Source organism: Bemisia tabaci, chromosome 4 (genome assembly GCF_918797505.1).
Source record: "Bemisia tabaci chromosome 4, PGI_BMITA_v3".
Classification (NCBI taxonomy): Eukaryota; Metazoa; Arthropoda; class Insecta; order Hemiptera; family Aleyrodidae; genus Bemisia; species Bemisia tabaci.
In genome coordinates, this window is record NC_092796.1 from 26,405,329 (window position 1) to 26,417,623 (window position 12,295).

The 12,295-nt window shown below is 35.0% G+C and overlaps 1 protein-coding gene across 1 annotated transcript in view; it reads right to left on the bottom strand.

Annotated features, from left to right (window-relative positions):
- Positions 1 to 7,761: 7,761 nt before the first annotated feature.
- Positions 7,762 to 12,295, bottom strand: part of LOC109043452 (uncharacterized) — a gene marked incomplete in the record, with an annotated part of 20,210 nt that continues 15,676 nt past the window's right edge. Inside the window, 1 exon segment of the mRNA XM_019060652.2 lies at positions 7,762 to 12,295.

Genomic DNA, 12,295 nt, shown 5'->3' on the forward strand with positions numbered 1-12,295 from the left:
TTAGTTGGTGTTCTCGAAAACAATCAGTTGTTTCTTTGTCAACTTGCGAATCAGAATTCATAAGTGCTGCTGAATGCGTAAAAGAATTATTGTATTTTAAAGCAGTACTACAAGATTTGTTGGGCGAAACTGTTAAAATTAAACTTTACCTATTTGAAGACAACAAAGGTACGATTGATTTGATGAAAAATGGGATTTTCAATCGTAGATCGCGACATATAGACGTACGCTATCATTTTCTCCATGAAGTAATAAAGGAGGGATTAATAACAGTACAACACGTATCAAGCGACCTGCAAATTGCCGATATATTTACCAAACCTTTGAGCAGACAAAAATTTGAATTTTTCAGATCAAAACTGCTGACTTAAGTTGTACCTCGGTAATTTTTCATTTTTTTTGGAATATTTTTTTTTCTCTTCTCCAAAAACATGTATCATTATTATTTTTTTTTCTCCATAATGTCATTCATAATTGTAATCACAAATTAAGTTTCTCTCGTAGGATTGATAACAATGTAGAAATTGTTATCTGAATTTTGATTTTTGAAATCTAATTTTTCGATATTTCTAAGTTTTTTTTTTTCTCTTCATCTTCAAAAAAAAACAAACAAACAAAAACATGTATTATTTTTTCTTTTCATGGCGTCATTTAATTTTTCTTGTAATTTCTACATTAGTTCTATTTTTGAATATCAATTGTTTTTTTTTTTTTTCTTCCCTCCCGATTCTCCATCACGGGGGAGTGTTAGACATATGACCTCATCATGGGGTGATGGAGGACGGGAGCGGAGGAATGCACTGATTAGAGTCCGGTCCGGCTGGGGCTTAGCCTGCCCCAGTCAGTCGTTGTTTTGCAATGTCCGAGTATGTCTTTCGTATAATAAATCACATTCAACTCAAGATTTGAGTGCTCTTTTTTGGCCCCGACATAACAGGGCTCACTTCATGATGCACATAGTTCCGTTTGATAGAAATACGTCCAAATCAACCGCAAACTTTATTCGTTTAGCACATGCCCGAGCGCCTCAAGTCCCAAGTTCCTGTTCCAGCCTTGGCCTCTTAGGCTGCCATGGCGGCACACCAAAATAAAATCTGAAGGGGCCAGGTAAAACGTGATTTGAGGTGGATGTTTGTCACGGCAAAACGGCAAAGATAAATGGGACTACATTTTGCAATTTGGACCTATAGATTCTAGCCCGGTTTAAAAACAACGTATGTGCCATTAGTTTCCCTATGCACATAAGTTTTTTTTCCAGAAGAGCCAGAATTTATAATTCTAAATTGCAAAATGCTGTCCAATGAATCGCATTTAGCGAAACGGAACCAAAGCGATTACAGTGTTTTCAAAATCGTCCAACTTCTTTTTTTCCTTTAAAAATACTATATAGATGTTCAGTATTAAAATTTACGCAATTATTTTCCTTTAAAATTAAAAATTTATTGGTGAAAGTGGAAAGCAAAAATTATTTGCTATTCTGGGAGACTTTTTAGATAGTTACGAAGAAGCATCATTTTAAGAGCACTCCAATCGCGCTGGTTCCTTTTTGCTGAATGCGATCCAAATATCGATATATCGATTTTTAGCTCTTGAAGCTGAGCACGTTTCAATATACTCTTAGAAACACCGGGTATCATGATGTTGTAAGCGTTAGTCGTTCCTTAAAAACACAGGAATTAGCATTAGTCAAGTTCATGGGCCTGCGAAGGGAGGGGGGGGAGACTTCCAGATAGTGAGGAAATACTTTCGTCGGGGCTAATTATCTCTTTTCATGTAGCGCCTTAAATGAAGACACCGTGTTCATACAGTTAGTATTTTCTAAAAATCATGGAAGCCCCCAAATGCGTCGAGATAGAATTGAAATTTCAAAAATTTTCCGGATCTGTTGAATGCAACAATTCGAACGTATTCCTTGCTGAAAGTAAAAAAATAAAAGTAATTTTTCCACAGCAATTGATGGAAAATCTGCGTCATTAGAGCCTAAATATACACCCAAATATATTTATAATTTCAGCAATTTCTCGGGTAGCCCCGAGCCCCCCCCCCCCCCCTTTCCACAGCAATATAACCTATGGTCAAGTTCTTGCTGTAAATTTAGGTTAGGAAAATTTGTAGAATAGCCCTGTAAAGAGCTAGTGGTACAATTTTTAAAACGACAATGCGAAATAAAATAAGAATTTGTTGCCTAAGCCTGGCAAAAGCGCGGGTTTTTTATTGTGGTTTTCTTGAATCTCCCGTTTTTCGCTATAACTTTGAATTGTCGCAAATGTATCAATTTTTGGAATTTTTAAGTGCGCTCTACGTCAAAGGATACAAAATTAATCCTTTTAAGTTGTGGCATATTTATCCAAGTTTTTCTCTTCATGAAGGGACATTTTGCAGAGGAGAAATAGAATAAGAGACAAGAAGGAAGGAGAAAGGAGACTGAATAAAATGAACAAGAGAGGAAGAATAAGGAAAGAAAGAAGTTGAAGAGAAGAGGAATAACTAGAAGCAAGAAGGAAATAGAAGTGAGAAAGGAGAGGAAGATAAGTGAAAGAGAAAGAAGAAACGAGAATTAAGTAGAATAGTGGTACTATCGTGATAGTGTAAACGCTAACTCGAAACACACCCAAAATACAACACTTTACCGAACGGATGAAAGATTCCATCAACACCATGTCAGTTCGCCTTCAACTTTTAGTGTAGGCAAGACACGCTCCCGCGTGGTCGAATAGTGGTATGATACCCCTTGTAATAATAGTCCGAAGGTCCCTGTCGGCGCATTTGTTGCTTACACAATAAAATCCGTTAGAATCGCGTTATATACTCGTCGTGCGAGGGTTGAGTTCGACTTTGGGTTCGAGCGCATTTACCGTTTACCTGTAAATGTTTAACAAATAAAGTGCTCCTTTCACGCTGTTTTCCAATGAACTGTTTTTTAAACAGATGTGGTAGTTTACCCTCGATCACCAAAACCAAACTGTTTTTTCCCCCGTTTGCGAAGAAGAAGATGAAAAGAGAAGAAGAAGAAGAAGAAGAAAATAAGAGAATGGAAACGAAAAATAAAAGGAAATAGGGAAGAAAAGAAGAGAGAAGGAGGCAGGAAAAGAGAGAATGAAGAAAAAGAATGACATAGGAAGAAGAGGGATTAAAGAGGAAGAAGAAGAGCAAAAGAGGAAGAAGAAGAGGAAGAAAGAAATGAGGAGAACGAAAAAAGGAAGAAGAGAGAAAGAGAAAGAAGAAGAAAAGAGTGAGAATAAGAAGATGCGAATAGAGAATAAAAAAAGGAAGAGAATGAAGAGGAATAACAAGAGGAAAATAAGATGAAAGACAAGAAAAAGAGAAGAAGAAATGAGAAAGAGAAAGGAGATAAGAAAAAGAGGAAGGAGAAAAGAGATAGAAGAAACGAGGGAGAAGCAACGAGAGAGAAGAAACAAGAGAGAAGTAGAATGATGGTATTATTGTGAAATTGCATGCTTACTCGGAATTTACTCATAAAATAACTTTTTACCGAACGAGAAAAGATTACAGTAACGCCATGCCAGTTCCACTTCAAACTCAGTTTAGGCTATAGGAGCTTCCACATGGTTGAATAGTGGTATATAGTCGTGAAATGTCACCTTCACGCAGTATTCCAACATTATAGAAATAGCAATTAACTGAAGAAAGGGAAAAGGTAACATTAACGCGATAGCGGTTATCACCATCATTTTTTAAAAAGAAACAACACAAGCTTAACATGGTCGAATAGTGGTATCATACCCCATTCCCCCATATAATAGATCAGATGGCCTCTGTCGGCAAATCTGTTGCAGACACAATAACTTCCATTGGAATCTGGAAATCTTCATTTGGAAAATTTAGATACGCACCTGAGAACATTTACAATTTTGGCATTTTGAGAGAAACATTTTCTCTCTTTTTGATTATGCATCTCTCTTCTTAATTTTCCATATAATCTGCAACTTTCGGAACTCATTATATAGATACACTAACTTTATTAGGTGGCGGTGTTTTTACTCTTTGATTTTTAAACGCAATACGCAATATATAAAAAAAGTTACGAGAGTCTGCGCGATCATCGTTAACTCCTGCAATTTGACCTTAGGCAATTGATCATGCAACAAAGCACTTCTCCATAAAAGGGTGCTGCTAGGATTTACACGCGTCTCGCTCATTGGATACCTTGTTCTTGCGTTCACGTTGCATTTTTTAACGTATAAACATCCTTTTTAAACGTAATCGCATTAAACTTGCTTGGTCTCCCTTATTTTCTTTCTTTCATGAAATTTTGGAACGCAGCAATCGGGATCCTTGTTGTCGTAGTTTTGCTATCTTAAGCGTAGGTAGTTAGAAACATTTCGATACGGGCTAGATTGTGGGGTTTGCGGGTTAAACCGTACCCATTAGGAACTACATGAGATCACAAATTTTCTGGAGGGGGCGGGGGATGGGGGATGGGGAGGGGGAAGCAACTGTTCCCCCGGTGCTGCCCTGGCCCATAGAGCAAAAAAAGGGAGGTTTTTGCATCTTGAGGTTTGTTTACCCTGTGACGAAGACCGGTACAACCTGGCAAGCGAAATCTGGAATTCGAAGTATGAAAAACGGACCATAGCGTCCCATTTTTTTGCTTAAATCAACTCATGATATAATTTAAAGCACTTTTTATGGAATGACTTTTTTCCATAAATTACACAATTTCCAAGAAAATCGACGATGAAAGTCGCTGTGCTGATTTACGTCATCAAAAAAATTTCAAGATGCCCGAAATGCAAACACCTCCTTTTTTTCTCTATGAGCACTCATATTCAAGCAGTAGCAGCAGTCAATCGTTGTTTTCTTTACTTATTGAAACTTTGTAGAATGCTAATGAGCCGAGGTCGAAGCATTTTTGTTATTTTTGCTTTCTACGTTTTTCTTTTTTTCTTTCTCAATGGTAAAAGCCTACATTAGGTAATAACTCCCATTAGACGGTGAAACTCCCAAAACCACATACCTCGTCATAAAACCTCTGCTACTACTTCATTTCTTTGCCGGAGCCTTAAAGTATTTACAGAACTTTCTCTTACAGAGAAGAAAAACCACGGAAGTTTTAAAGAATTGACGTTGAGTACTTTCCTATTCAAAAAATGAAGTATGACTGAAAGTCTGCAACGTCGCAGACAGAGATATGGATTACATTTTGCAATAAGGAACCACTATCTCTGGCTTTCCTATGAATAAAGCACATACCTGCATAGGGAAACCAATGGCATGTATGATGTTTCTAAAATGGGCCAGAAATAGTGGTTCCAAATTGCAAAATGTAATCAATATGCGCTTTAAGGGTTTCACCGTCAGATTGTATTGAGTACCTAAGAAGGAGATGTAAAATACCAAAATGCACCACGCTGACTGTGAAATGTTGAATTCAATTGAAAGCGATTTCGAATCTTCTGTACTTACATGACGAGATTTTCCAAATTTTTTTGCATCATATTGTAGATTTGAGTTCCTGTTAGTATTTAGTTCAATTATTCCTGTTTCTTAATTTTTAATTATTCTAGTAAAATTTTCTTTTTGCGAAATATAATCCTGGCTTTCGCGCCCTTAAACTACGGCCTTAAGGGTCAAAACTACAGTAGCGGCACAGGAAAACCGAAAAACAACGCGGGGACGCTATTTCAATATGAAGCTTCCATCGTCTTGGTAAGGCGCTGGGATACAACTATTTGAACTCTCCGGAACGCGTGAGGTATGACGCCTCATTTGAAGGCGTTTTCGAATCTTCCGGATTTTCATGACGAGATTTTCCAAAATGTTTTGCTTTATATTGTAGATTTGAGCTCCTTTTATTATATAGTAATATTATTCCTGCTTCTTAATTTTTAATTATTCTACAAAAATTATCCTATTTGAAGTACAATCTCGGCTTTAGCGCCCTTAAACTCCGGCCTTAACGGTCGAAACTGCAGTAGCGGCATAGGAAAGCCGAAAAACCAAACCGGGACGCTACTTCAATATTAAACTTCGATCGCCTTGCTAAGGCGCAGGGATACAACTATTTGAACTCCCCGGAACGCGTGAGGTATCACGCTTCAATTGAAGGCGTTTACGAATCTTATGTATTTACGTCACGAGATTTTCCAAATTGTTTTGCATTATATTGTATATTTGAGTTCCTTTTATTATTTAGTTAAATTATCCCTGCTTCTTAATTTTTAATTATTCTGGTAAAATTTTCTTTTTGCAAAATACAATCCTGGCTTTCGCGCCCTTAAACTACGTTAGTTTTTTGCATTTTATTGTAGATTTGAGTTCCTTTTATTATTTAGTTAAATTATTCCTGCTTCTTAATTTTCAATTATTATGCAAAAAATATCTTTTTGCGTATCACAGTCCTGGCTTTAGCGCCCTTAAACTACGGCCTTAAGTTAAGGCCCTTAACGGTTGAAACCACAGTAGCGGCACAGGAAAACCGAAAAACAACGCGAGGACGCTACTTCAATATTAAACTTCCATCGCCTTGCTAAGGCGCAGGGATACAACTATTTGAACTCTCCGGAACGCGTGAGGTATCACGCTTCAATTGAAGGCGTTTACGAATCTTATGTATTTACGTCACGAGATTTTCCAAATTGTTTTGCACTATATTGTATATTTGAGTTCCTTTTATTATTTAGTTAAATTACTCTTGCTCTTTAATTTTTAATTATTCTGCAAAAATAATCCATTTGCGAAATACAACCCTGGCTTTAGCGCCCTTAAACTACGGCCTTATTGGTCGAAACTGCAGTAGCGGCACGGGAAAGCCGAAAAACCAAACCGGGACGCTACTTCAGTATTAAACTTGAATAGGCACTCTAAAATTACTGTAATTACACTTAATTTGTAAGAAGTTTCACCAAGCCCAATTCACACTATCAAACTATTCATCCGACGTAATAGAACGAAAAGTTGGATGCGAGAAAATTTGATACAATCATCATTGTAGTGTGATATCATCAGCCTGCGGTTCACGAAGATACAGCTTCGGCTCATGTCGGTCGGAAGATTTCGTTCCATCCAATGGGAAGTTGAGCAAAAAGTTGAATGTGACGTCACATTCAAGTTGCTGTTCAATTTTTCATCAAGTTATCGTTTTCTCTCGTCAGTATCACACTATTCAACTTTTCATTCGGCAAGTTGCATCCAAGAGTTGAATGAAAAGTTCGTTAACATGTTTTGGGCTTCAAGGTATTTAGAAATGGAAGGAGAGCGGGGCTTGGGGGCTTCCGAAATTGAGATATAGTTGATTTTAAACCGAACTTATTTCTCCTTGTGCTGAAAAATTGAACTTCTGAATTCAGTTTTTGGCCTTGCAACAAAAATTTCAACTGCTCGTAAGCCAGGAGACTGACAGTAATTTTTACACAGTTTTTCTTGATATCAAAAGAATGTTATTCGCCTTATATATCAATGTAAATGTTAATTTCATCCTGATGGAATATTGATTTTTTACAATGCATTTTCATTTAAAACTTAATGTCATATTAATATTAACTTGTTGAGATAGAGTGATAAATGTTTTCCTCTTTAAAATTAACTAATATCTTCTTCATGTAGGACTAGATCCTGACCTTCCAAGTATTTACTCCGAAAAGTTAATTTCTTCCTTAGTGAATACTTTTAACATTAAAATTTAGGATTCTGTTTAGCCTTGAGGGAAAATGTGTAGGTATGATCTACTATTTCTTCACCTAAAAAATTGAGGAGACCTACTCTCGAGGAGAGGAATTTAACCATTTATGAAACAACGAGTAAAGTCAAAAATTAGGACATGTATTGTATTCGATAATAAAAAAAAATTACATTAGAAAAAAAAAAATACATTCACTTGATATATGATTCAACAAGCTGAAAGAGAATAAAATACAATAGTATCACAATGAAGGTTACGAAAGAGCTAAATGGGGATAATAAGAAGCATTTACCTGCATACCACTAGTTCAAAAGATGAAAACAGTCAATAACGTGTTTCTGATGGGAATCTACAATAAAATGATCTGAAAGGTTTGTTTGGCATTCCCAAGAAATTTCAAAATTTCACACATTTTTAATTTTACCTGAGGATTTTGGTAAATTGGTACAGATGCCAAATCGACTTCACACCAAGTTGCTGAGGAGAATCACTTTGATCGAGTGAATAAGAAACAAATAAAGATTAAACTGAGTAAAAATGAAAATGGAGGGAATAGGTTTCTTAATTATGTGTAGACTCCTTTTGAAAGGCTGAATATGGGTTTACAATTCAAGTATTATGTCCAAGAATTTCAAAGCCCTAATTTAATGAAAATCCAGAGTGAACTTCAGTCATTAGACATTTCCATGAGATGTGTTGGGTAAATATTTATACATGAAAAGTCATGCTGAGCCAACATATTACTTAATTCAGTCAGTCATAAAACTAAGACTTGCCTCCTATTAATTGGAATTTCTGAAACAGTTATCACTTCAAATATGAACTTTTTTTCACATCATTGACACCTTTCGGAAATTTTCTTCCTCTTTCTGTTTAATTTAAACTTGGACACAACTAAAAAAAAAGAAGACAAAACAAAAATTTGAAAAGCTGACTGTAAGATTTTAATGATTGGATAACCTTTTTTCGGGTCACGGTAAAAAAATGGGGTCCATTAGTAATTTTTTTTAGTAAATCAAAGAATTTAACAAATAAGAATATAACAGCGTAACAAACTTTTGGAACACATAAAGTATGAAAAAACCATAGAGGAGCTATTCATGATTTAGATATAATACACTTGATCAGACCATCCGATGATTCACCAAGAGACAAAAATATAAATTCTATGATTCCGATTGGTTGTGAAGATAGTAACGTACATGCAAACAACTCCATATTACAGGAGGATATCATTAAAATGAAGGCTTAATATGTAGCATTGAGAAACTTAGAAAGAAATACATAACAGACTGTAGGCGGTATTTCCTCATCTGCTGACAATTGTTTTAAGGAATTCTTTACTTAGAAAATACAGATTAAGCAAGCAACAGTGCTCAGTAACAAGCCGTATGCTTTTCATTCAAACTCTTCAGATTTAAGGAAAATGACTACGAAAAAAAATAAAAAAATCGATAGAGAAAGGGTTTTTAGTTATGAAGTAGGAAAATTGCACCATCATAACTTGTGTTAAAATAGAGCACATGGAAGCAGTTTGGCAGACAAGTTACAGCTTTACAAGCTACAGCTGATGCTGATTCAATGAAACCAAATGTGAGGTTACTCTTAAGTTCCCCTACTGTTGGGTGGCAGTTTGCCCATGTCAAAGAAGCTCAATAATTAAATGGAAAAATGAATTCCTTGGACTGAGAGCTCCTTGATTTTAATAAAAAGAATGAAAGCTGTGAATTTTTTCAGCGGATTCAATGATACAATGAAGAAAAAGATTATCTCAATCATCAGAACATTTTTCATAAAAAGACAGAAGAGTAAGTTAAAAATCGACCAGTCTGATTGTTAGCTATAAAGCCTTAAACAATAAAATCTGCAGAGAATCTTCCGAATCCTGATAGAAATGTTCAGGCAATCACGAACACAGATATACATGTATAAGTTAAAAAACGTAGGCAAGTTAGAGACATCTTTTGATACAATTTTGTCATGTGTGACAAATTTGGGAAAATGATTTGTAAACATACAAATTATCCTTCTATAAAATTTCGGGACAGTCTATGTATAAATGTGAAGGGATTGACTCAATACAGAATAAAATAGGAGGTAAAAAAAAAGGAAGAAAAAAAAAACCAATCATATTAGTTGAAGGCTACACATTCGGCAAAGTTCAAAATTGCTGAATAGGTATTTCTGGTTTGATTAACTATGTATAATGTATTCAATAATTGCTCCCGGACAACAGTGCGTCAGGAGCCCTAAAAAATTATCCAACTTCACAGATGAGATTACAGAGATGCAGACTTGCCTAATTTTTTTGAGTCTGAAGCGACATTAGACTCGAGTAAATACTAAATAAAATGGACATACTCCCAATGAAATGCTATGAAACATTGGACATTGACCTAAAAATTGTAATCGTGAAGAATATTTACAAAATTGATCATGTGCTAGGAATCACAATACACAATGACTTAGGAAACAATGCAACATAACATGATATTTGGATAATAAAATAATGAATCGAAGAAAAAGTAACGTGAATAAATTAAAACACTCATAAAAATCTAGCACAACCTTCGGGATAACAAGGAAATAAAAAAAAATCTCAAATTTTAAATGAAGTTGCGACCAAGTTCATACTTAAAAACAGCCCAGATTCAACAGCATTTAATTTCATTTACAAGAGCTCACTTCAAAGATTTTAAAACCAAAGGCTTGAACTAAAGATGAGTTTTGCTTTTAGCAAATTTCAATAATTCAGGAGACAAACGATTACAAGGGATTTTACATAGAGAAGTTTCAGATTTTTGAATGTCTGATACACTTTAGAGAACCAGAACAGACATCAACACTTAGAAATTTATATTAAAAAAACTTTAGAATTTAATACGAATGGGCACAGAAAAGACTTCAATCTAGTTTGTAATATATTTTTCAGGGATATTTTCTAGAAATTATCGTAATACTCTGCAACAATGTAACATTTTGTTAAGCATAGGCCAGACATGTGGCTCAATCCATCTTCTAATTATACAAAGCACCTATTACCTATGCCAAAACCTTAGGCAGGCTTTAAAGAACATTATAGGCATGGTACATGCTATTGGCTATTAAGCTACTACAACTTACATTAAGATTATTGGCTCATTGATTTGCAATTTTTTTTAAAAAGCAGCTAGGAAGTTAACTAGCACGCAGGAATAGAGCATTAGAATCAACAATAAACATTAACTGGGGAAATCATTATTGGAATTGTTGGAAAGATTATTACCTTACTGATTGGTTCATTTTGTATTCTATATTTATTTCTAGGGGAAGATGTTAGATTACGTCTGAGACAAATTTTTTAATGTGATACCAGGGTAGTCGAAAAGATAATAAGTATATATTGTATACATAAGTATTGTCTTTTTACTCCTTGGCGAGTTTTGTCCTATGGACTCATTGCTAGTCAAACCTTCCTCACACACGTGTCTCTAAATTTTACTTTCAGACCCAAAAAAGTGGTCAGGAAAGTCTTCATCAAAACATTCCATAGAAATGTTGCAATTTTTGCCCAGAAGCATAATTATTTTCACAGAAACACAAAATCTCAATTCTCTATGAAAACTTTTGAAAATGATATTAATTTTTGTTATTTACAATGAAATTTTATAAAATGATGTGGACATAATTAAAGGTTGACATTAAACTTCTTTTTTAAACATGCAACATGTGTATAAGAACGACAAGTTTTTATGAGCTTACTTTAAAAAACGATCAAATTTATAAAATTGGGACACGTTAACAAGTTAGGTAATTCATAAGCCCTTGAGTTTTCTTTCTTACAATAAAGGCGTTTGGTAAAACAAGAATGAAATCCATCTTGTTAAAATCTAGTGTGAAAAATTTAGAGCAAGGAATTAAGCAGACTTTTTTTAAAATCATTCTTGACATTATGAAAACTATAGCAACTATACTGATCTGGAGCAGGGTGTCTAAAGTTGTTACAACAATATGAACTAGCAAAACCAAGTAACCAGGGTGTCTACAGATTGAAGGGAAAAATTTCCTTCACTCTTGTAGGTCTCCCCTGACCAAAACGACCAACACTTCCTGTTTTTTTTTCTGTAGGAACTGCTGAGCCATGCATATAAATAAAAAAGATTAATGAAACCTATTTCTTCTATTTTGCGATCCACATGTGCTCAGATTTAATGGTGCATAATTCAAGTCCTGCGAAAAAGGCAGAGTTCCAAGAACTGATGGACAATCGCTTTTGTTGTTCATACTGTCCAGCATGGCAAAAAAGGCGGAAATCAGATATAAATGAGCCATGCTCGAATTTATTGAAGATGAAAGCCATGGCTGATGAGTCTTTGAACTTCCGCCCTTTTTGCATGACTCGATTTATATTTGATATAAACCAACATCTTCGAGATCTATAAGTGGGCGCAACACTCATCTACCACTGCTAATGACTGGGATTAACAATTATTATGTAATACAATCTAATAGAACTGTTGAAAAGTTTTTAATGTTCACCGATTTCTGTTAAAAATTACAAGAGTCGGAAAATCATCCAAATCATGGAAAATATCTGCCGAGTATGTAATATGGGAGCATTAAAACTGAAATATCACATCAAAGCAAAAATATGACGAGTAAAATAGCCTAGAG